The following is a 27,327-nucleotide window of genomic DNA, read 5'->3' as shown; positions in this document are numbered from 1 at the left end:
AGTAAGGATTGTTAAGAAACTTTAAATTATTAGAATTAAGGGCTCGACAGTCGCAAATAATCCACCAAGTCTTTAGGTAGTATACTTGCGGCTGCCGAGCCTTGGTTTGAATTGAATGGTTAATAAAACTAAAAATTGATGTACTTACCCTTTAAAAAAATTAAGATGACATTGAAATGTTGACAAATATAAACTTACCTATAAAAATAATAAATATATTAATTAACCTTGTCAAAAATAACAAAAATGTGAAAAATTGTGCAAATTTCGCCAGGGATGAGAGGGATGTGCCACGTGCATAAAAAGAAATATTATTTCAAAATTGTCCCAATTTACTTTCAAATATTGTTATATTTTCTTTATTGGTCACTCTAGACAGGATGAATCAAAATTTTTTGATTCTCTGATTCATTTTGATTATTTATTACGAGTTTCGGACCATTGAAGGCCATTTAAATATTTTTAATTCTCTACATCCCTGATACATATAAATTTTCTGCCATTTAATATATGTCTATCCCACAGTTTTTAAAATAATTGTAAAAATTAAGTATTTAATAGAATTTTTATAGTCGGGACATGTTATAATAAACTTTCTGACGTTTCATCTTTGCAAGAAAAATTAGGATAAAAGAAATAAAAAATGTTGCTCCGTTGAAAAATGAAAAATGCTAATTCATTTTAAATCAAGATATTTTACTCTTTCACTTAAATGAAGTAAAAATAATTCTGTAAAAGGAAGAAATTAAACTGAACGTTTTCGTAAAACAAATATTTGATAAATCTAGCCTTTTTTGGGCCACATACAAAGAAAAAAGTTCACATAATTTTGTATATGATACTTTTATACATAGTTTTGATCATGAACAATGGAATTGGTAATATAACGATATTGTAAACCCGATCAAATCTAAGATTGTAAATAATATAAATTAGAAATTGTAACATTGGTCATAATGACGACGTAACTATAATGTGAAATATATGTTATACAGCCATAAGGGCCAAGCACATATCTATAATACAAAGTAGCTTGATGTCTGTCTGTCCGTCCGCCGTCTGAAGCTTAAGATCTCGGTAACCACTGAACCGATAGGATTATACTCTTCAGGGTATATACCTTTTGGTCCTGTGGTGGTTTAAAGCTATTTTTTTTTGGGGGGGGGGGGGGGTGGGACACCCCCAACCCCCTAAAAGCAAAAAAATCCCCCCCCATTTTTTTTGCTGAAGATTTCCTTGGTCCTTTATGTTTTGTAGAAGATTTCCTTGGTCCTTTAACGAATTTCGCCTTAATTTTTTTTATCACCTCTTGGGGCAAAGCCCCTAGAGGCTAGGGGCGAAGCCGCTAGTTCATTATAAAGTATCTATATCATATCTCTCAGAGATTTCAAATTAAGTAGATGTAAAGTAAGTATAATTTATCTCCAATTGATCTACACCTACATTCCTGATATCAAATGTAGTAATCAACTAGCTCATTTATCCAGCGCACATATACTAATATAGCGCTGATATGGGAAAATTTTTGTCTGTATGTGTATTGTGAAATTTTTCGAAGTGTAGCTACTCTTCAAGTAAGCTAAGTCTACTTGTCCATATCTGTAATGTTTAAAACCAACTGTTTTACACTATTGATTCTTCTTTTCTTGTTTTTATATGTTATGCAAATCTAAATTAAAACATAAACCTATAAATTTTTATTGCTTTTGTTAAATAGCTTCGCTACTCTTGGACATGTTCGTCGATGATTCTCAAGAACAAGAACACGAACTTTCGAGAAGGTACGCTCCTAAATTTTTTTCTTCTAAAATATTGAAATTGAAATGTTTTAATGTTTACCAATCCTTTATTTGATTAGTGAATAGCGAGTTTGAGGGTCGAATTTGTGTGTCTAGGCATGTAGTAGCGCAGCTACTCTAGGGTTCTCTTCCATGTCAGTACGTCCAAATATGTTACTAATGTAAAGTAAGACATGGTTTTGCAAGAATATTTGCATTATTTACAGTACTATTTGATCAAAATAGTTAAAAACAAGGAAAGTGTCTTGCAATATTCAAAAACTGAAAAAATACAAAACAAAAAAGCTTATTATGTGTTATAATTTCTTTTCGATCTTAAGGTAATGACGTATATCATTGGCTCTTTTATTGGCAGCTAAATTTTTGGATTTCACCATCCTTGTTTGCAATGCAAATAAGACCATAAAATGTGTGTGTGTGTGTGTGAGTATTTTTTTTTCAAAACTACCTTCGAGATTTAATTTTCTCTTAAACTCGTTTTTCAGGTCCACAATTTTTTGTTCATTGATTCTAAAACAGAAATTGAAATATCTTTACAGCATCGATAAAATGCATTTTTGAATTGAATAAAAAGGATAAACAAATGGTCCTAATGGATTTTATTGTTAAAAATGACCTTTTGGGGGCTATTACAGGGTTACAGGGAATGGTATATGGAAAAAAATCCACCAAATTAAATTAAATCGGGGTAATGCTGAAATACTTCGAGGTTTCGTGATTTATTATTGTGATATTTCATTCCTCTGAGTTTGAGCAGCAGCATCTTTATACTTTCTTTTCTTCACTTTACCCCCATAGACAACCTGCTTGGTGCTGCCGTGACTTTGCGTGCTATTTGACCTGGTTTTTCTCACCCTTATAGTATCCACTTGGACACCTATCTCATTGAGTGATAAATCATTATCTTTATCTATTTTTGATACAGTATCATCTTTGGTGTTATTATTAGAAATATCAATTAAAACTGAATTTGATTTTTCATTAACATTTTTATTTTGAGTTTCAGTATTTTTGATTATAATTATTTCTTTTTTTGATTCTGTTTTGTTATTAGCAAGATCGACTATATTTGTTTGATTATCTATTTCACTTTTATTATTATCACTATTTTTGTCAATGCTCTCTTGAGCTTTATTACTGTCATTAGTATGGGTTACTTGAACTGAACCTGGGACCGATCCTTAAAAAGTTATTTCCAATCCTCTAAAGTTGATATTACAATCTAAAAATAGAAAATACAATTTAAAATTTAGGCTAAACCGTTGAAGGATGTTGCTTTTCCTTAAAATCTAAGTCTAAGCATACATCTTGATGAACCCGGTATTAGTGTCGGACTGATTATGACGTAACAAAAAAAATTAGCCAATGAGAGGACATTATTGACCAATGGTAAAATTCATAGTAGCCTCTCATTGGATAATTTTTTTTGTTACGTCATAATCAGTCCGACACTAATACCGGGTTCCAAATAATTTTTAAACTGAGATGGCCAAATAAAATTGCCCAAATGTTAACTTCGGTTGACAATAAAAGCAGGGCTCATAAGCCTCAGTGAAATTGTCATATAACTATAAAATTTAGCTGGATGTATAAACCCTTTCCTAAACAGACAATCCATCTTTTCATAATTAAATTTTTGCACACATGCGGGTTTAAATTTGAGGCTTATACGCGGCTGCCGAGTCCTGAAGAAAAGTTAAAGTTAGGCATCTCACATAAGTTAATCAAGTGAGTGATAGCAACTTTTAATGATTAAGTAAATCAAATTGTTTAAGGATTGGTCCCTGGACTATGGGAGGATTGAGAGGATCCAAGCGAAGATCCTCTGTCTGAGGTTTCTTCATCACTAGTTGGATCCGATCCTCCTAAATTTTTTTATTCCTCTTAGAAAATCCCTTTAAAAGAATTTAAAAACCGAGTATTATTTAATGCTAAAGCTTCTGGCATTTAATCTTATCATAGCTTTAAAGACGTGCATTATTGAAAAGAAAATAAGTAGTTGTGAATTAATAAAAAAAGTATTATAAAAATGATTAGGGGGATCTAAGAGGCAAAAAAAGCACCTATTTTGACTAGCTGTATATTTTTTGTGTTTTCATCTGTAATGTTTAACTTTAGAGGAGCTATGATTGCTGAAGGGGATAGAGATGTTTCATTCGATGATTGGGAAGGCGGAGGTGTATTTGGAATTTCTAATTTGGATCATTTTTAGTCATCGAATTAATAAGAATATAAATTTTTGTTTAATAAAAGGAATTTAAGTAAATTTTGTGAATGCACTTTGCTGTTTGCTTTATATGAAAACTTATAGTGTTTTCTATCATTAAGTTTTTAAAATACTTGCTTCGCCCGTAGCTTCTAGGGGAGGGTAAAGGAGGTAAAGAAAATAGTCTAAAACTATCCAAATGCATTTGTAAAGCTCCCCTAAAAAGAACAATCTATTTGGTCTAGTAATTTCAGAGATCTTAAGGGTTAGACAAAAAAACATACTACTTTAAAAAAGAGAAAATTGACTGAATGCTTGAAAAAATATTTTTTATATGGGATTTTAAAATGTTTCAAAAAAAGAATTTGACATAACCTAACTTTAAAATTTCAAAAAAACATACTACTTTAAAAAAGAGAAAATTGACTGAATGCTTGAAAAAATATTTTTTATATGGGATTTTAAAATGTTTCAAAAAAAGAATTTGACATAACCTAACTTTAAAATAATATACATATATGTGTAACTAAAAATGCCTTTTGATTGATTTTTTCTCATAGAGGAGGACGACTTTCTGGAGAAGCATCCAATACTGCTGTCTGTAGTTGACTCAGAATAAACTTCAGAATACATGGAGTTCTTATTTTCATCTAACTCCTGTTTTTATACATTTCCCATTTTTTTATGATTATTAAATTGATAGGTTGAAAAATATTGCACATGCCGAAAAACCTAATTGCAAGAAAATTAAACCTTTTTTGAAATGACAAAAGTATAGATCAAGAAGATGCATTAAATAATGATACATTTTTACTGGTGGAAAAGTTGACATAATATATTTGCATAAAGTGCCTTTTTAATGCAGTAGAACATCTTTATTTAAGATGTTTTCTTGCTGATATGCCAAGATTTTATTAGGTAAAACACTTTTACATTTATTCAGTAGACACTCTAGTGGCGTGCACATTAACTTGCCAGGAGGTGTGAGTCAAAAGGAGAAGGTAAGCCTTCCCATTTTTGTCGGAGGGGATTGTGGATACCCCCATAAAATCCTAATGTAGTCTTTGAGCCAATGTGACAAAAAGCTATTAGGTAAGAAATAAAATTGATCATCATTGTTTGTAAAAACTTATATTTGAATTTTATTATATTTCTTTCAATAGTGTCAAAATATTTACAAAATATTTATTCAAAATAAAAACTTGAAAAATATAATACTTTTTCTCCCGAAACTTATTTTACAGTTAGGGAGTTGAATCCATTTTTATAGAAGCAGAAATATAATCTATGATTATGGTTTGGACCCTCTAAAACTGTAATCTACCCTTCCACTTTCCCCTCTCTTGGTGAAGATATCTTCAACGCCTATACGATTTTTGAAATATAAGATTCTACTTTTGTCTCTCTTGTTGAAGATATCTTCACCAAGAGAGGCAAAAGTGGAATCTTAAATTTCAAAAATCGTATCGGCGTTGAAGATATCTTCACCAAGAGAGGGGAAAGTGGAATCTTACATTTCAAAAATCTTATCGGCGTTGAAGATATCTTCACCAAGAGAAGGGAAAGTAGAATCTTACATTTCAAAAATCGTATCGGCGTTGAAGATATCTTCACCAAGAGAGGGGAAAGTGGAAAGGTAGATTACAGTTTTAGAGGGTCCAAACCATAATCATAGATTATATTTCTGCTTCTATAAAAATGGATTCAACTCCCTAACTGTTTTAGGTTATATATTGTATTTTTTATTAAGCATTTCAAGAATTGCTGTAATGAATAAAAATATGAAAGTTGCGCGGTAACTCTACAATACATAGAGTCCTTACTAAGTTACTGGGATGTATTTCCTCCTGAACCGTAGTTAGACTGATGTGCTTCACATTCTTTAATCTGTTCACATTTACCTCACCTGTTTCGTGGCATTATAACATTTAAAATTTACTTTACATGTTTAATTCAACTTTAATTTTATTTGTTTTTGGCTAGATTCTAAGATCTTAAATTATAAGGAGGCAATTTAAACCATATTTTTTTCACTGAGAACGTTTACACGATCTTAAGCAGTAAGTAATAGTAAGTTTCCATAAAAGCTGAAATATTATAATAGAGATGATAATGACTTTCTAAGGTCAATCTTCGCTGTTATTTCTTGTTTTTCTTGTTTTTTGCAAGGATGATAACATTCATAAAAGAGAAGCTCTTAAATCATGCGGTAGGAGAAACGAACTATAAAACTTGTAGAGTGTAAAAACGTAATAAGCATAATATAAACTTAAAAGTCTCAACAAAATTGTATGTAAATTTGTCGCAGAATTGCTAAAATACTTTTTCTTAAAACTAACAGATGCGTCCCTAAATCTAAGGACTCTCTATTCGATGAGTGGAAAAATAGCCTAAAATCATCCCGAGGCTTAAATTTAAAAATAAAATGGCATTAAACCATTCTGGGGCCTATGTGAAGCTTCCCTTAAATGGAGAACTCAATCAGTTCAGTAGTTATCGAAATCTTTAGCTTCAGACAAAATACTTCACTATTTTATATAATAGGATAGAACCATTTTATTTTGAAATAAAATTCTAGCATTTGATTATTTGTCTTCAAAAGAATTGATTTGTAATTTTTAATGTTTCCTATAGAATCTTCCGTATCATATTTAATCACATACTCACTAGGATTTTTTATTTCAATTATGGAACACATTCTAACTTTAAAATTTACTTATTTTTCACATTATTTTCATTGCAAATTTTTAGCATAAATTATGTAATATTGCACTTAAAAGTGTGTTTCAAACTACTTGGTAATGAATGTATGTATATATTCTATAGCCACTGACTGACACATGTTGACATTGAGAAATAACTAAAGAAATCCATCCCTCTGGTCTGGGGGGGCCTACTCCTTTTTTTGTCCTATGTATCTTCACCTCCCCCTTACATATACTCTTTTTGTAAACCATTTGATTCATTGAAATGTAAGAAGGGGGACGGGGGCGTCGCGAAAAATTTAAATTAGTGAAAATAGCCAAATGTAAAAATAAAAAACTTAGCCAAATACTAAATATATACTAATTTTTAATGATAATTATCAAACATAACTTTTTATAAAGTAAAAAAAAATGTCTGTCTGATAAGAACTAGACCGAAATGTTTGTCATTTAGTAAAAATTGGCAGGTTTTAGTCTATTTCTTATAAAGTTGGGATGTAGAAAGTAAATCTTTGAAAAAATAAAATCCTGCAATTTACCCAAAGAAATATTTTTGGTGTGTAACAAATTATTCAATAGTCGATCATTTTTTACCTCATTTTTATAAAAGGATAAAAAATATTTTTTGGCTGTTTTGTTTGGTCGCCACGAATGTTATATAGTGCGCGTCAAATACTTAGTTACGCGAAAGATATGGTATTAAAATGAACAAGAGACAATAAGAGAGAAAGAGAGAGTGGCGAGGGAGGGAGAGGGGAGATCCATGTAATGTTTCGTAGAATTGGTCAAAGTAAACCCTCCCGGCGCTACTCTTTATACTCACACAGGGAGGCTAATAGGCTCCTTACAATGCACAGAGGGGTTGCTAGAGGGTTACCACATATACCGGAGGAGGGTAAAAACGCCGGTGGTTGAAAAAGGGTACCGGAGAGGGGGTTGTAAAAGATAAGATTTTGCAATAGGAAATGGAGCTCAGGCCTTTTTGGAAGGCGGCTATTTATGTAATTTTTCTCTCAGAATCCTTGCAACATGTCATTTTTAGCAAAAAACTGTTTTACAATAAAGTTAGAAATCAAGACCCTATAACAGACAAACAGTTGTCAAAGCAAAAAAAGCAAGATATTCAAAGTAATACAGTAGAAAATTATGTTTTCCTGTTGCTAATATACTGTTAAAATCGGAGCATAAACACATTTAAACTCATCATATTTAATCAGCGGATTTAGGCTTTTTAATTGAATTTAATGGGATCATCAAAACACTGAATTTATCATAAGATGTTTTATTTGACACATGTGAGGAAAATTAGTCCATATATAGAACATGTTATGCGTGTCAAAACAGTTTTCAGACAATAACTGAAAAAATAGAAGAATGTAAATGTTGTGAATATTTTTTTACTAGCTATAAGTATTGTCAATCAATCTCAATAAATTTGAAGATTTTCTCAGCTTGTACGGAAGATAGAAGCCTGAAATTTTGTGCATATTTTAACTTCATAGTCAGACCGCTTTTTAGCCGCTTGTGTGTTTGTGCTTCTTTCTAACTTTTATGAAAATAAATATTAATTTTCATAATGCACTTAATTGTTTCAAACTTTAATACGTTTTTTTTTGTGTTTGTCTTTGTGTGTGAGTTTGTGTGTGTGTGTGTGTGTGTGTGTGTGTGTGTGTGTGTGTGTGTGTGTGTGTGTGTGTGTGTGTGTGTGTGTACACTTGGAATTACTTTATAAAAGAGGCGATTACTCTTAATGTGACAAGGACGATAAAGTGGTTAATTGCTCAGCAGTGGCAAATCACATTTTGTTAGATTTAGTAATTTTTAATCCCCTGTTAGATATTAGAGTTGTTATTAAATCGACATAAGGCAAGTATTGTCGTTATATTTATATAGTATATATTATTTTTTAGTAGTGGTACTTCAATTAGATGTCGATGTAATTTTCAGACCTTTTAAACTTTATGGTTATACATATGTGAACCATTAACACTTTTATGAGATGAAAAAAGTCAGCAAAAATCATGATAACGCTAAACTTCCAGTTCAACATGTTTGTTTCCTTTCTAAAATTAAGGTTTGTCTTACCTAAAAAGAAATAAAAAAGCATTAAAATTTGAACAAATTTTCAAATATATACAACCAGCTATAATAAAAGAAATGCTACACATTTTTGAACTTACCAAATTAAAGCGTTTTTAGACGCTCTATATTCTTTAAATGTTGAAATGAAATATTAATAAAGCTAAATCTATCTTATCTCTATCAGGTACTCAAGATTCATATAGAATGAAATGTGAAAGAAGAACACTGTTATTGTATCTTTAATAGCAAAGGTTTCCAATATTACAAATTAGAGCTAAAAAATTCTAACCAAATAAAATATCAAAGAAGAGTACTCTATTGTGTGTCTAATAGCTCAGATTTCCAATATTACAAAAATAGACATATTATATCTGGATGGTCCATCTGACCACAAAATTCGTCAACCTTAAAAAGGGATTCCATGGCAGACAAACACCTTTGTTTATCTTTTGCGTTCAAGTTATACAAAAGAAATGCGACTATTTATAGCTGACTCAAACAATTCCAACCAATGGCATGTCTGAAATGTACCTCCACTGTTCTCCTATTGGCTGATTTAAAGGTTCTCTAGATTATATCTATTATTACAAAGTGGGGTTAACTAAACATTGTATATTCATATCATGTTCCAAATGAAATGTTTTATAGTCCTGGCAGAATTATGAACCCATTTCAAGAATAATTATGAACCACCTCGTCTATTTGACTGACGGGGTACTCGTAGCACACATTTTATACAGGGAGGGAGGAGACATTGGGCTGTTTATTTTACTAGTCCCAAAAGGTTTATACTAACTATTGATTAGCTCAACAACTTTGGGACTTAAATGAAATTTAATTGGTTAGTTCAATTCATATTTAAAGGTAAAAAAAAACAAAAAAACTGTATATAAGTATGTATATCCCAAGATTACTTACATACAGGCCCAAATAGATAGGAAACTCTAACATGTTTTTAACAAATTATAAAAGTTATCCTTTAAGAACTAACTGATGGACCGACCCTAAATGTAGAAATGCTTTGCTTATAAAAATCTTCTTATTAACAGCCAATTCAATAATAAGGGTTTTTTTTTAATGCAACCATCTCGTAATCAGTGAGCAAATGGCACAATTTGAATTTCGATCTAAACTTTTGCATGAGTAATCCTTGGTAGGTCTATTAGGAATCAACTTTATAAAACATATTTTTGGTTTAATTCATGTTAAATGATAACAATAACCATTTTTGAAACTTCTAGTACCAACAGCTACCGTCAAGAACCGTTTAATAGTGTTTTGGAGTAGCAACGAGTATTATGTGGAGAGAGGTTTCGTGACTAATTTGTATTTTAGATATAAAAAAAATGGCAAAACTGCTGAGCCGCCAGCCGTTAGTCGTTACTTTTCAAACTTTTTGTTCAATTTAGGGAAAATAGACCTACAAAGGATTATTCATGCAAAATATCAGATGGAAATTCGAATTCTAAGTGGCATTTGCTCACTGATTACGAGATGGTTGCATTAAACCCCCCCCCCCCTTATTTCCTTACAAAATTGAAATAAAACACTATTTTTTTGCAATACATTGCAAACTGATTGAACAATTGAATTATTATTTTAATTCTTAGATTCGCCGGTATATTGGATTTAATAATCAAGAATAAAGACTTTTAAAATTTACTACTCTTCTGTAAATTAACACAAGACTGTAATTAGAATAGCAGAAATCGTAGAAAAAATAGCCTAAAGCTTAAACGGGACAAAGCTGAAGCTATCCCTGCCAGAAGAACATTCTATTACTTTATCCTTTTTATTATGTCCACTATAGGGCAGTGTGTCTGATAGAAAAGAATAAATTTTGATTGATTTCAATAATAATTTGCATGAGAATCTGCGCATTTTTTTTGCATTCCCAATTAGGGATAAAAGGATATGTCTACAAAAGGTTCTACAAGTTCTATATTTTGGATTTATAAAGGAGTATAGTTTTTTTGTTTATCAATTTCTCGTAAACCTTTAAACCTTTCATTTTTTAAAAAGAAATGGCCCTAATGGAATTAATACATTTAATAATGTACAGACATAACAAAAAACAAACACAAAAATCTCAAAACAATTTACAGACCAGAGTAATTCAATATGAAATATTTTAATAAATGTAAGATTGCAAAAAAAGTAATGATGAAAAATCAAATTTTCTCCAAATTAAAGCAAGATAAACAGCTGCTTTGCAAATTGATAGAAAATCTACCAATCCTTTTATCCTAGACGATGTGCAATAATGCAATAATCTTCACTGTAACGGATTTTATAATATTTTATATTTATGCACTGCCTGTTGAATACGACTAATATAGTGTGAGTATTTTTTATGTTTATATTAGTAAGTAGTAGCATTTCTGCAAGTCTTTTATGTTGGTAATTTTGTCGATCATAAAAGGTAATTTATTAATATTCTTTTTTTGTTGTTGGCTATGCACGTAATAATTTTTTATTGACCGACAGAACTAAAAATTAACACATACAAATTGAAATAACTTTTGTCATAAAAACAAGAATAAATATATCCATTATTAGTTAGGGGAGTGAAATAAACAAATGACAAAAAACAAAAAGTTGCTCTACTACTAAATAAGAACCATTTTAAAGATAAGATAAGAAATGTCAAGCGGGTAAGACAAAGAGACACCATATTAAAAATATTAAAAGAACAATTATTCAAGTCATTAATACAATAGGGATTGACTTGGATAAAGAAACGTAATAATGTTCAAAATTTAAACTATGCAGAGTGTTTCAATAAACATCAGAAATAAATTTATAATTTTTTTTTATATTGTGTAGAGAATCCAGAAGGGGTTTAAAATTCACAAAGATAGATCATAGGAGGATAATTTTATCAGCCTATTGACCCATCCCTACATTACTAGGATAGACAAAGATTAAATGCATTACTTACAGACAATAATTCAACTTTGATGACCGCATACAGAAATGGACATATGCGACACTTCTTTTTAGTGATAGGATTATGAAAACTGATTTGTTCTTTATATTTTGCCAGGCTAATTACAACATTTAAGTAATATTTTGACTGAGAGAAAAATCTGTATGTAATTGCATTTCTATAGGAATTTCCACCTTTTTCACGATTAGGGGAAAGTAAACGTCTTAGTTATTAAGTAGCTTCGCTACTAAAAGAAGGTTTAGTAAGCAAATTTTGGTCCTATTAAATTCTTTAATGACAGAATAAATTTAATAAATTGAAGATATCTTTGTTGAAATCTCTTGTTGAAAGGGTCAAGAAAAATACATCTTGACTCTAAATGAATGACAAGATACGCCCTTATTAACAGGGCTGGGGATATGTTTCTTAAAGAGTTAATTGAAAGAACAAAACAGCCTCAAAGAAAAAAAAATTCTGACAATATTAATTGATATTTGACATATAAAAGTATTTTTTTCTGTAAGATAAACAACTCAATATTTAATAGTGAATGTTATCTTTAATCTTTGCAAGTATTTTTTCTTTAGTTATCATTCCCCTGTCCTTTTAGACCACCCTAAAAAAAACTTTTCTTTAACATAGAATTCTTGAAAAAGAATTTCTTTAAATCATAGGAAAAAATTGTAGGACTAATTTTTTAAAGATATGCCCCTCCCACTGCATTTCAGCAATTACGCCCTAACTGTAAGACAATGCAAAAATGTAAATTTGCATCTTTGCAATTTTTTTGCGAGAAAACGTCGAGGATTTCTTTGCATTAAAGTTTGAAAATTGATAGATTTTTTGATTATGATTATTAAATGTGAAAATATATTCTTAAATTTAATCAATATAGATTTAGCCATACAAGGCTGATATAATAATGAAATATATATAAAATTGTTTTAACTTATTTTTAGACCATTTAGTATTATAGTTTTGTGATAGACAGATAGAGTAGGGGCCATTTTTTATTTACTTTAACGACCAATCCTTTTTTGGTTTGCTAAAGTTTTTCACTCTTTAACTAACTTTGTCCGTCTGGTATCATTTTTATTATATCGTTTTAAGAATAAAAATTGACAAATGATTTAAAACGGCGTTTAAATAATATGTTAAATTATAATTATAAAAGGTTAACCTTATTATTTTACATATTTATTCAGAAATTGTAAATAGTTTAGAGAATATATGTTTGATCTCTTCAGATGTATATGTATAATAAAATTAAATTAAGAGGATTTTTACAAATATTTTGAAAATTTTTTTTGTATGTTTTTTAATAAAAAAATATCTTAGCAACTTAGCTTTTATGTATTCCTGTATTTATATGTTGGCACACAAAAGACAGGCATTTTTATTGGCTCTTAAGCTTTGTCGCCAATGATTTTTTAAACATTTAACTTTACACTGTGTTCGAAACCCTCCTTAAACTCATTTTATAATAAAAGGAATTACTATTTAAAAGGAAACCTATATGCTATTCATCGGAGTTAATCATAACCAATCACTAAATTAATTTTTAAAAAAATAACGTAATTTTAGCTGTTATTGGGGGGCTACCGTAGTTTTTTTTTACTTAGACTGCCCCAAGAAACAGATGAATTTACACAATATTGTTTTTTGAATTAATTTATTTATGTCTCATTTCAAAGTTAAATTAAAACTACTTTGATTGATCGTTGAACATACAGCAAGACCGCATTATGAATATGTTAATGGATAGACCGATATATTCAACATTTATAGTAGATGTGCTAATAATCGTCTATTATAATATAGATAAGATTTCGTGCTAATGAGATTGAAAAATTCAAGTTATCAATTGATTCTTCAAATGTGAGAAAATCCAATGAAAGTTGGACAGGGGTAGATACATTCAAAATATCAAAAGAGGCGAAACTTCTATACAATGTTGAAGTATGAATGTTCTTCAGAAATATTGTCATACACACAGCTTGGCAGTAGATTTATTTGCCACAAGCATAGAAAAACATAATAACAGAAGAAAACATTTGTAATTTAAACTCTTTTGAATAAACTTGATAAACTAAGGAATTGTCCATAATTAAGTAAAAAACTAGAAGCTCTATATTTAAATACAGTATATACAGCCCTTTAAATAAACTTGACTATATGTATTGTATGCATGTGTAATGTGTATAGGCAAATCTACCCCTAGGCCTGAGAAAACTAATACATGTACAAATCATATACCACAGTCATACCTATAAGGTTAAAAAATAACTCAGGGTTTTTACACAAATAAAAAACTAGCCCATATACATTCATTAAAAAATAAAAGAATGTTTAACTCCAAACAAAAAAGCTATTAGAATATTTTGAATGATTAGGTTAGGTTGAGTTGGGCTAGTTAATGTTCAACATTTATAGTTTAAGTCATCCATAATGTAATGGTGGGGGAAATTCAAATGGAGATCTATTATCTATATTTATTTTCAAACCTTATAGAAAATTAACATGAAAACAATAAACATTAAAGACAGTAATGTTTGTTTAACAAAACATTATTGTACATGCAATTTAAGGACATTTTATCCCTATAAATAACTGTTTGTCTCTCTGTATGTCTGTCTGTCTCCTTGTAGGCTGTAATTTTTTATTAAATTACTTGATTTTATGTTGGAAAGGAAAAGTGAACAAAAGTAAAACAACATGAATAAAATAACCATACAAGTTCTTAACATCAACCCAAAATTTTCAAGTTATCAAGTAAGAAATTGCGGGGAAGATTATTTCATCATTACACATTTCAGAATTGTTTATTTTATTTATCTGAACCATTCAAATGATAAGCTTTAATTGAGATTTGGTGATTTTTATGAAAGTTTACTCGTATATCGAGGTTTCGTGATTACTTAGAAATATATTTCCATGTATTTATCAATCATTCTGATAAATATAATAAAATTAAATGCTATATCCTGCCATTGCGAAGGAATCTTGCCACACTAAGACGACATTTTCGAGAGGTTTTCATTTTGTTCGGAAAATCTTTGAATTTCATTTATTTTCTCTAAAATTGATAATGATGGATTGATTGGCCAATACTCTCCAGAGGATCTTAATTTTGATCTTATGCAAGTTTTAGGCTATTTTAAAGACTGCAAATCCTACAGATCACAAAATGTAGCAACTGTCCAAACCGACGATTCATGATATTTAAAGATTTAAAACATTTTCACATAAAATATACTGATACAATCATATTTACTAAGAATTTTTTTTTAAACATTGAACTTATGGTTTAAAGATTACTATAAAAATATAAAAAAATTTTTTTTTAAAGTTTTTGAAAGTAAAAAAGACAATAAAAAGACAAAAATATATTTTCGTCTAATGTTATTAATTGATAACCAACCAAGAGTACCATTAAACTAAGTTACATGCGTAGTTTTTCTAATATTACGCATTTATTATTCACTAAAAAACTGTACATTTTAGTACACATACTAAAGAATAATACACAGGTGAACAGTAATAGAATCTTCTCTCTATTTACTTATTCACAAAGGAAAACGTATAAAAGACTGAAGAAAATCTTTTAATCTGTCGCTTAGCTAATAGACGCATTATAAAAGAACTTCCTTCGAGTTAAAATGATAATTCAAAAGTTATATAAAGCAAAATTGTGTTGTAGAATTTATCTTTTACTGGTAAAAAAAAAAAAAAAGATAGATAGATAGATAGATAGAAAGATAGATAGATAGATAGATAGATAGATAGATAGAAAGATAGATAGATAGAAAGATAGATAGATAGATAGATAGATAGATAGATAGATAGATAGATAGAGAGAGAGAGAGAGAGAGAGAGAGAGAGAGAGAGAGAGAGAGAGAGAGAGAGAGAGAGAAATTTAGTATCTAATAAAGATACATACATACATAGTGTATCTTCCCTGAAAAGCAATGCCCATTGAGTTTAGCGAAAATTCTAAAACAAAGATTGTTGTTTGTTATGTAATTTCTTTAATATATATGATATGTCTAATGTCTATTATGACTTCTTCCACATAAACTGTTCAGGCCTTAAAGTCATTGACAGGGACTGATAATCAACCATTTTATTTGGAAAGGGAGGATTTTCATTTTAGGAAGACACTGGTATTAAAACTCACCCTAAAACTATGACTAAACAATAATAATATTTTATCTGCCATGGAACTATCCCTGTATTCCTTAGCAGTATACTGTTTATAATAAGTCTTCATCTTCCTAAAACTTCTAGAATTTCCTGAACATTACTTCAATGCATTTATTAATCACTTTTTATTTTAATCCGAATTACAATTGTTTTATACAAATATATTTATTAAATATTTAAGCAGGTCAATGGCAGTTTTTATAACTCTTCTTTCCCCAAACATCTATTTATTACAAGGCAAAATTTCATATTTAGGAATGAGGGGGGAGATAAATTTTTCGTCTATTGTCTTATCCCAATAACCTTGGATTTAAGCTTTGCTACAATTCCTTTATGTGCTCAGTTGTCAGTCTGTCGGTAATAAATACACTTTTGCTCAATTCGTATCATATTATCAAGCAGAAAATAGTATAATTTTATAATAGTTTTCTTCAAACTTTCAACATTTTTTTGCAAGTATTTGAATAATTTTGCATAAATAAAGGATAGAATAATGCTAAATTTATATTCTCGGTGAATTATTTTATGTGTCAATCCGTTATTAACTTTATTAAGATCATATATAAAATTATAGAAAAAACTACTTAATAGTTTATATTACACACGATTTTTAAATACAAAAGACGACTTTTACTTGAATCTTGAAACACATTCTTAAAACTTATACAAGCAAGTTTTAAAAATAATTAAATATTTAGATAAATTACGCGAAAGCTGCATATTCTTTTTAAAATTTTGATCAACATTGTTTAGCATTTGAACAAAATTATTATTTATTATGAAAGATTGTTCAACCAAAAATCTGCGCAAACTATTAAAATTAATGATAAATCTTAATTTTCAAAAAGCTACACTGAAAAAAACTTCTCTTAGTAAAGGTTATAGAATTAAATGAATTATAATTATGACATATCACATACCCCTTTTAATGCATATTTTACCATGGATTATTCACTTATTAGTTAGAAATTAAAATATAAGTTTGGTGAATACAAAGTTTGTTTTAGGGAGGTGTTTGGGATATAATTTTCATTGGTAGCCAAACTTTCTTAAAAATATTATCTAATTGGTTGGCTTAAAAACTTATGATACTTGCATTAAATCTTGGTTGGTTGGTTCAAGTACTAGCAGTATCCAATTTTTCAACCAATAATTTTGATTAAGAGAAGGGATGATTTTGTTTTTCATCATTAAGGATGTACATGAATTTATCATCCTTTGTCTTATCTGTCTTATCCCTTAAGATCCCTAATTTGTTAAAAAACTTATAGCACACATCTTAAAACTATTCATTGGCCTGTCTTTTGTTGGCTAAAAATTTAATTAAGAAAAACCCAGCAAGTTATGGTATCGAACCATACAGCTTTTCACAACTAACAGATGCTTTATATTAAAAGATGATAGCTCCCAATTTTACTTAAATCTAAAGCTCTGTTGAAAACCTTAACTTGGATTATCCCTGAAACACCCATAAACCATTTAATGTATGTAACACAACTAGGGATACAGGGATAAATAAATTCATTTGCAATTGAATCAAATTTTAGGCAAATAGGTTTTTTTTTCAATGCTGCCATATTTGTGTTTTTGGAAAACAATGATTAAGATTTACCTTATTAATGGTTAATTAATTTTTGATATAAAAGGATAAGACAATGGCCAATAGATATGTGCAAATTTGCGCCCAATGTTACACAAATAACTCTTCTTTAGAATTTAATTATTGGTTGAAACGTTTGGACAAATAACCTAATACTTAATGAACCAACTATTCTATATTCAATAATAGTTACCATGCAAAGTTGTTGATCCAACGAATAAGAAAACGTTCTTATAAAACATTGGGAACTAGTGTAATAAACAGCCCAAATATCCCCTCCCTCCCTCCCTGTTTATCAATATTGCTATTATATTTAATTTCATTAATTTTTGATTTAGGTAAAATACTAATCTTTTGTTTATTTCACTAAATTATTATTAAATTAAGAAGGTAATTGAAATATGCAAAAGAAACACAGTAAAACAATTAAAATATAATTTTCCTTGTTCTCCTGTTGATAATGTATGTTGTTCATGTGCAAAAACTTCGCTCATCATATTATTGATTGCATACTTCTACAATCTAATGAGGCTTTTTATACACATAACAATAGTGTCTTTTCATAACAGCAAAATATCGTCTTTATTCTTTCTACTTATTATTATTAGCAACTATTCAAAAGTTACTTTTACCTTTACATTTGTTAGGTATTTTCCTGTTAATTTATTAAAAAGGTCAAATAAAGCAGCACTATCTATAAAAAGTAATAGTTTTCTCAACTCAAAAAATCAATATAAAGCTTAATTTTTTTTTCGCTGTTTTGAAGCTTCACCCTGAAAAACACAAGATACTACATGCGCGTGAACACGACCAATTTAGCAAGCTAGAAACTTTACAAGGACATACACACAAAGGTTGCAAAATAATTCAGATTTGCTGCATTTATTGCATTTTAAAATAAAGTAAAGTATTGTCATTGTCGGTTAAGGGTTCGAGTGTGGCCTAAATCTCACCATACTAAAGACAAGAATAGTTACAATGGCAAAAATTTCAAACGCATCACAATGATTTCGAAGGTGCTTTGACTTTGGTGTCAGAACCTAAATTGGGACATAGTGCATTTCATTACCCTAGGTTAGGTCACTTCATTTCACTTTTCAATAAAATTTAAAATGCAGCGGTTTTTGAGAAAATTAAATTGGAAATTTTTAAGTTAAATTTTCATCCCCTAGGAGTTATCGCATAATCATGAGTTAATTAATGGCTATTTTTATCAGTTGCTTTGCTAAGGTCATAAATAAATCATATATAGAGATGTTTTATGAAAGACTTTATAAAAGTAAAGTTGTTCAAAATTTTAAATTAATAATCTTTGCTTTTCTTGTCATGATTATTCGATAACTCCTAGGGGAAGAAATTTAACTTGAAATTTTCAAATCTAATTTTCTCAAAAACCGCTGCATTTTAGATTTTATTGAAAAGTGAAATGAAGTTACCTAACCTAGGGTAATAATATGCACTATGTCCCAATTTAGGTTCTGACACAAAAGTCAAAGCACCTTCGAAATCATTGTGGCATGTCCGGTCCCCTAGAAATTTTTCAGTTATTGCTGGAAATTATTGTTTTGATACAAGCTCTTTGCAATTAGACACAATCGTTCTTGTTTTCATTATTTTCAATGATTTAGTATAATATCCTTATAACTTACAATCTTATTTTTAGAAGTTCTTACACGCATTTTAAAAACTTTTTATAGCCAATGAATTAAAAAGTTCTAAGTGCGTGTCTTGATTATAGAATTACAATGATTATTTGTCAGTTTTTATCAAGTTTTTATCAATAATTAAAACCTCCATAACGTCAATTTGTCATTAGATAAGCTTGATTGAAAGGTAACCCCTTTATATTTCTAAATAAAAAGTTTAATTCCTTTCAAGGACTAAGTAAGAAGAAGGGTTAGGGCAACTAAAGAAATAAATATTTACTCTTCACCTTTCAAAGATTGTAACTTTTCTACATTATTATCATATAATATTTTATTTCATAGCTCAGTCAGGGAGGGGACAACATTGGGCTGTTTATTACACTACTAGTCCCAAAAGTTTCATTACATTGTTTTCTTATTCGTTGGGTACTTTTGGAAGTTTTATTAAATTTTGATTGGTTGATTCACTAAATTAAGTGTCTAAACTTTTCAACCACTAATTGTAATCTACAGAATGGGTTGATTTTGTATGTCATCATTGAAGATGTAAATTAATTTATCAACTCATCCCTTTATATCCCTGTAGCTCAGTACTTGCATAGGCTTACAGAATACTTATCGCTTACAATCTTATGAAAATTAAAGCACAATTTAACTAAATTGGCATAAAACCAGTATTATTTTTGCAACTTATATAAAAATTTGAAATTTGTATGTAAAATATTCACAATTCCGCATAGTTCACTGTCCACCTATCCTGAAGCAGAGTAAAGGGAAAGTCCAACTCTTTTTTTTATACAATAAAAACAGTCAAACATTTGAATAAGATCAGAGGTTGACAATCTTATTAAACTGACATTGTTAATAAACCTTTAATAGCATATCTTAACTCCTACTTTTTTCCAATCAAAACTTTTTAGGTTGCGAATATATAGTGATCAGTCAGATATTGGTCAATACGTTCCTCCATGGTAAGGTGAGGGGATGGGGGTATCATTATATTAGCCAGCTGTGAGAAACATATTATCAGAGTATGCGAGAATGTCTCACAATATCCACGTATTCTATACCCATTTTTACAGCAAGCTGCGAATATAGCAATACACATCATGTATGAAATATGAATCTAAAACGAAGAGCCTCCCTTTGAATGTAGATCAATGCATATAATAATAATAAATTCTATGAAATATCCCCGGAATTATAAAAATCAGATTTGGACAGCCAAATGAAAGGGAATTGAGGTAAAAAGGCCCCTCCCACATATCAAGCAATATCTTTTGTACTTAAATTGGGCCATAAAAACCCCACCCAAAACTTCTTAAAACCATTGCTGATGTGTATTGTCTCTATAAAAAGGTCTCGCTAGATAGGAGAGCAGCAGAATGCCTGTTTGTATGTTCAGTGTGATATCGCAAACGGCCTGGCCGACTATCCTAAAATTTCTTACGGGCGTCTAGGAATTGGTCTAAGGTTGGTTTCAGGCTAAAAGGGGTGTGGGGAGGGGGGAGGGAGAATGTCAGTTAAATAATCAAATATAACTTAATATTATTGTTATTTTTTAAAGAAAAATATTTGAAAGATACATTTTTTTCACAGTGGCATACCTTATCTAAAATTATTCTTATAATTTCATTTCTGTCGAAGTATATAAAAAATATATATTTTAAAGGGGGTGTTGTATCAATACAAAGGGAATTATCTAGAATACTAAGGATTAATCAGAGCCACGATAATATATTTTTCTTTTAATACCTTTCATTTCTTTGTGTTCAATTCTAAAATGGACTTTCCCAATTTTATTCCAAGGATCTTTTTTTCAACAGTTTTTTCTAACTTAATACAACCCACACACATGGGGATGAAAAAAGGTTCTTGTATAAAACTGCGTTTCAAAAAAATACATTCCTCAAAGCCTTGCAGTGCTCAATATAACCTCAATTATTCAATATTTGACATTTAATAGCATGATTTTATACTTTCAGTGCGAAAAAACTTTCGGCAAAGGTTTTTATTATTCTGTTTTCTGCTATTTAAAAAAATGACTCCCCTCCACAAAAATATAAAAAGATGATTTTCCTCTCTTAACGTATTATATCTTATTAAAAGATATAAAAGAATAAAAGGAGGTGGGGTTTCATAAAATCAAAATGTCATTAGTATCTATTTTTTTATGTTGCATTTTTATAATAGGCCCACTTTTCCATCATACGTAAGAAAAGAGTCGTAATTCCTTATTCAAACAGACCGTCGGATATGGAAATTTAAGTAGCGTAACTACTTTATATTAAGTTACGTAAGTTCATACGTCAGAAATTTTGGATGGACTGTAGTAGGGCCAGAAGCTCATTATTGTACCATGAGAAAAGGGGATAAATTCAAAAACTTTTGGCCGAAGAATCTTTTACAAAATCTATCAATTTACAATTCATTATTCTTTTTTCTCTAGAAATATTTTTAAATCATAAAACTGCACTATCTATAGACATATTTGTCCTTGTTAATAAAGCTTTCATGCTTTTATAAAGTGTATATGTATTATGTATGTATAATATGTACAATAGGTTTTTATAATGGTTCTTTTTAGTGGTTTTTATTGATCCATATACCCAGTCCTACCCATTGAAATATTTACTTTATCATAAAACTTTACTCATAATGTCATTATAAGAATAGTTTACATGTTCAATGTAAGTTTCAATATAAATGGTTTCACAAAATCCATAGGACTTCAGCCATAAATATATTTTAAATTATCAGGTAGTCAAGATAATCTAACGTATGTATGTCAATACACTGCATGCTTATAGCTTCAACAGTGTCTGAAATGACGTATTAAAATCATATAAAACATACATTAAATATGCCAAGTTCTTCTTTTTCAACTTCTCCAATATCATAGAAAAATTGTACAACATACCTGGAAAAAAAAAGATTTGAATTAATAAGATTTTTAAGGAAAAATAAGGCGCTTTTACAGAAATTTAATAAAGCACCTTGAATTTCTCATAATTCACCTAATTAAGAGTTGGTAAATGACAAATGAGGAAAGGGTTAATAAAATATATGACAAGGATGTATAATGGTTTTTGGATTCTTTAAAGGACAACCAGGTTTTTTTTTTGTAGGGTACACTATTTTGCGTGGGGGGGGGGGGGCGCATTTTGTATCAAAATTTTCATCAAAATGGTAAGAAGATTAATAAAAGATTACATAAGTGAAATTAATAGATAAAATTTTATTTAGTAAATATAATTTTGAAATAAATCACGCAACCTCACAATATAAAAGAACTTTTCTATTGATATTTTTTTCGCTCCTAGCGAGGTAGGGGAGGGAGGGGGGGGGGGAGAGATGTCTCATAATAAGTGGACAAATAAAGTCAATTCTAATGTCCCTTACATCCCTGATCAATAACAAGTATACGCTAATTAATGTGAATATATCCTTGAATATTTCTAATTATCAGTAAAATTATAATTCTATTTTGACATCCTTATAACAGCCTATAATTATTCTTTCAAATTTTAGATTTGTGTGTTTTTTTAACAATCGAAGAAATAAGTTTTTTATGTGTTAATAATCATGTATTTTTAAGAAATATTGAAGGAAGAATAGAGTTATTTTTTTGTGTATGCCAATCAAAGAAATGAAATGTGTATGAAAGCCCCTGAGCTTTTTATTGATTTGATAATGCTTCAAACATTTTTTATAATCCTTGAAATTTGAACAGTGGCGTGCGAACCGAAGGGGGCATTTGGGGCAATCGCCCCCCCTAGCGATCAAAACGCCCCCCCCTGCCCCCCCTAGCAACCGCCCCCCCTGCCCCCCCCTAAATGTTAAAAAATGCCCCATTTTGCCCCCCCCTGGTCAACAAAAATGCCCCTTTTTGCCCCCTACCCTACAAAAAGCAAAACTATCCCAGTTTCCAAAAAAAAATATCAAGAAATACTCCAAAAAAAAATTACTAATTATTTAACCTTACCAAATTTTTAAATTAGTGTAGAAATTAAGTTATAATCTTTTTTCATTGAACATAACAAACCAGGTTATAGGAAGTATTTTATTTTGTATTATATAAACTTTTTACCAAATAAATTTTGTACATCCCCAATGATGATACACAAAATTACCCCTTATATAGATTACAATTAGTGGATGAAATGTATGGAAACTCGACTTAATTAACCAACCAATCAAAATTCCATTAAAGTCCCCAAAGTTGTTGAGCCAACGAATAAGAAAATTTTATATGAAATATTGGGGACTAGTGTAATAAATAGCCCAAAAACCCCTCCCTCCCTGCATATTTGAAGAAAAAAATTTGCGCTTCGCGCCCTTCCAAATGGTTTCTGCTATGAAATATTGGGGACTAGTGTAATAAATAGCCCAAAAACCCCTCCCTCCCTGCATATTTGAAGAAAAAAATTTGCGCTTCGCGCCCTTCCAAATGGTTTCTGCTATAAAATATTGGGGACTAGTGTAATAAATAGCCCAAAAACCCCTCCCTCCCTGCATATTTGAAGAAAAAAATTTGCGCTTCGCGCCCTTCCAAATGGTTTCTGCTTTTTATCACAATGAAAGGACAATTAATTTTTTTTATTTTTTACATAGTTCATTATATCTTTGGTTTTTATGGTACGATAAATTTTTTTGTGCATTATAATATTAAAAAAAATAAAATTTCTCGCTGTTTTGAGCATCCAGTATGTAATTTACTTTGACTGTCATCACACAACATACAGGAAAAAGAATTTGTGAGATGGGGGAAGGGATGGGGAAGAAGGGATAAGGACTAGGAGGCCCATAATCAAATAATCCCAATCCTTAAAACGCCCTTATTTAAAATTAGTATATATAATCAAAATGCCCCCCCCTAAAGCAAAGTGCCCCCCCGGGGCAATGTGATTTAGGGGGGGGGGGCAAAATTTTACAAAATCTTCAAAATGCCCCCCCCTAGACAAAGTGCTTCGCACGCCACTGAATTTGAATGATATGTTGACAAGGATGTTAGTATTATTGTTTATAATTAAATATGCAACTTATTTACTAAGCTATAAAAATTGGAAAGAATTTTAATGAATATAATAGATTTGAAATCTGCATAAAATTTTAAGGATTTTTTTTTATAAAATTCGTTTTTTATATAATTCATTGTTTAAAAGCGCAAATCCAATTTAAGTTAATAAATTTTGACCAATAGGATAGGTGGATTGGAAACTACCTGCGCTCTAATTGGTTGAATGATGTACGTCACTTAAGCTTCTCTAATCAGGGCGCAGATAGTTTTCAATCCACCAATTACAGATGTCAAAATTATTTAACTTAATTTGTATTTGCGCATATAGATAAAGAATTATACAAAAAACGAATTTTATCAAAATTCCTTAAAATTTTATGCAGATTTCAAATCTATTATATTCATTAATTCTTTCCAATTTTTATAGCTTATTATGTACATTAAAATTAAAGCTAAATAAATAAATAAATTGAAATAGTAAGAAAAAGAACAAAAACATTATAAACGATTAGTTATTTATCGCGTTGTATTATAGACAACTTTCCGTGGATACTAAAATTAAAATTTGTTTTACATTATACATTTTTTTTATTTAAATATGACTTTCTCTCTATTCTTTATTATCTATTAGACACACTTCAGGAAAAGTTTTTGAACAACAAAAAGCGCAAAAATATACGATGGCTTTATATGATATGTTGAACTCACCAGTCAAAAAAATTTTTTTTTCATTCCAAAACTCAAAAAAAGGAAATCATAAATTATCCCATAATAATAGAAATACAATAGGGCCGTTATATTGACAGGAAAAAAATTGTCGTCAATTTAGGTTGCTAATATTAACCTCATTTATAGGTCTGTTAATCTGGCTGTAAGGCGTCCAGGAGAATACTTTCAGTATTTTATCAGGGCTATCCGTTAACGCAAACAGACGAACGAATAAACACATCTCTATTGTAGAAAAGTTTCTCTCTAAAAAACACATAAAAGAATTTGTTAGGTAATTTAAGAAGTGAATGGATGGAAATTAAAATTATGAAATTATTGTAAATTGTTTTGCTTCACTGAACTGAGACTATTTTATATACTCATGGATATGGTCTGACATTCTGATATTTTATTTCATTTTATCTTATAATATTTGTAATTTATATTTACTAGACCCTTTACAAAATACATGGAGGGTGATTTACTTTTTAAAAGGATTATTAGTTTATCTTATTCAAAAAATGAATTTACAGCATATTAATGACCATGTTTATAGGAAACTCTATAAAGATATCAGAAATTATGTAGATTTTTTACAGATAGTTTAGTGGATTTTCATAATTTTCATAATAAGACGAAAAATCGTCTAATTTCTATCCCTCTCACTGATCTAACTATTTAGAATTGCGAAATAAAAATCTATTAAAGCAAATATAATAAAGAGTAGCAGATAAATTTTAGACAAAATATTTAAAGCGGTGCGAAACATGAAAAAAAAGTTAATGTCTTTATATTTTTCATGGAAGCTAAAAAATTACCTACTGTATTTCTTGATTCTATGTAATTTTAATATTTAGTGATATATTAGTGAAAATTAAACAAAAATGCATTACATGAATAAACTTTGACTATTTCAACCTAAACTGTAATCTACAGGTCTTTAGCTATTTAAAATGATGATTATTCTATATTATATCTACTATCCAAATAAAATAAAAGGACAAATGATAAATAGAACGTGCCGTCTGGATTCAAGCAAGGTTTTGCCAGGGACAGAGACAGATTTTCAGTGATTTTATTTTCATTTTTTCCTGTGTTGTTTGACTTTTGAGTATGTTGATTGTGTAGAAGAGTGATTGCTTCTACATAAGATAGACTGCTGAAACTTTTTGTCTACATTCTAATTATTAAGGAGAAATAAAATAACACCCCTCTTGCTGTAAGTATCACCCCTCCCCCCCCCCCCCCCCTCGATTTTAGTTTAGGGACAAAATTTTTATTTTCTCTATATACTCCCCCCTGGCAAATCCCTGTACTTATCACTGCAGAAAAACTTTTCTCGTATTCATTCGAATCCGGTGGATAGGAACCGGTTCTCATCCATACGAAAAAACTATGTATAGCATCGTATTATAAACCGCTTTCTACGAATATAGAAATGTACAATCATAAGATTAAAACTAGTTTTTTTAGCCCGTGCCTTCGGCAACTCGGGGCTAAAAAAACTAGTTTTAATCTTATAATTGTACATTCTATATCCGCGGAAAGCCGTTTATAATACGATGCGATGAATAACTATTAATGATTTAATTCTATCAAAATAGAATTTCATGTATATAACAGTATTTTATCTTTTAACATTGAAACTTCAAACTTTTTATATATTTTTATTCTTACAAGGATGATAAAATCCATAGAAAAGAAGCTAATAAATAAGAAAGTAATTAATTCTATTTATGTATCTAGACAAGTTAATTTTTTAAAAATCCCCCAAAATTTTAAAAATTATTCAGCAAAATCAGTGGCGGTATGTAGGTGTCAACACCCCCCTTAAAAATTTAAAAAGTGTTATCCCCCATTTTTTCATCCCCTTGTGGTTTCACACTCCCCTGGTAAATTGCTGTGCACGCAACGTTGAAGAGTAGGTACATTTTAAGTTATAATGCATAAACATCAACCGTAAGATAAATAAAAATAGACAAATTACTTTTATAATTGTAAATATTCTGAAACTTTGCAATTAAACGAAAGAGAAACTTAATATCCTCAACAAAAATGCCATTCCGTACTTTAATGTTATTTTAAAATCAATATAAACTAATTATAGAGTCAGATGGACCGTTTACTTTCAATATAAACTTGGTTATTAAAAAAATCCACCATCCATTAACTAAATTAACGACCATTTAATGATGTTAGATAAAAAGAGGATAGAATTCTGGTCTGCAAGTGTGCCATTTTTGTAGCAAGCAAAACTCACAAAAATGTTTCTTTTTGCTAACTTTTAAAAATTAATAATTTGTATAAAAAATAACAATAGGATATTTACTTTGTCTAGTAATATCAATTTTTCTTTGCATAAGATCTTTTCAACAATTGTACTTATTTATTTAATACAATGTTGGCCTATACAAAAGTGAGAAATATTT

The 27,327-nt window shown here is 29.6% G+C and overlaps 1 protein-coding gene across 7 annotated transcripts in view; it reads right to left on the bottom strand.

The window, feature by feature from the left end:
• Positions 1–27,327, bottom strand: part of Magi (membrane associated guanylate kinase, WW and PDZ domain containing protein magi) — a 278,759-nt gene that overhangs the window by 204,286 nt on the left and 47,146 nt on the right. Inside the window, exon 1 of one of the 7 annotated variants that reach the window (XM_080153880.1) lies at positions 2,248–2,305. The exons of the other annotated variants lie outside the window; for them this stretch is intronic. The gene's annotated coding sequence lies outside the window, so the exon portion shown is untranslated. Of the gene's footprint in view, positions 1–2,247; positions 2,306–27,327 lie in introns of those variants that run through there. 7 annotated transcript variants of the gene reach the window in all.

This window comes from Acartia tonsa, chromosome 3 (genome assembly GCF_053477335.1).
Source record: "Acartia tonsa isolate MP-2025a chromosome 3, ASM5347733v1, whole genome shotgun sequence".
Classification (NCBI taxonomy): Eukaryota; Metazoa; Arthropoda; class Copepoda; order Calanoida; family Acartiidae; genus Acartia; species Acartia tonsa.
This window is presented reverse-complemented; position numbering and strand designations above follow the sequence as displayed.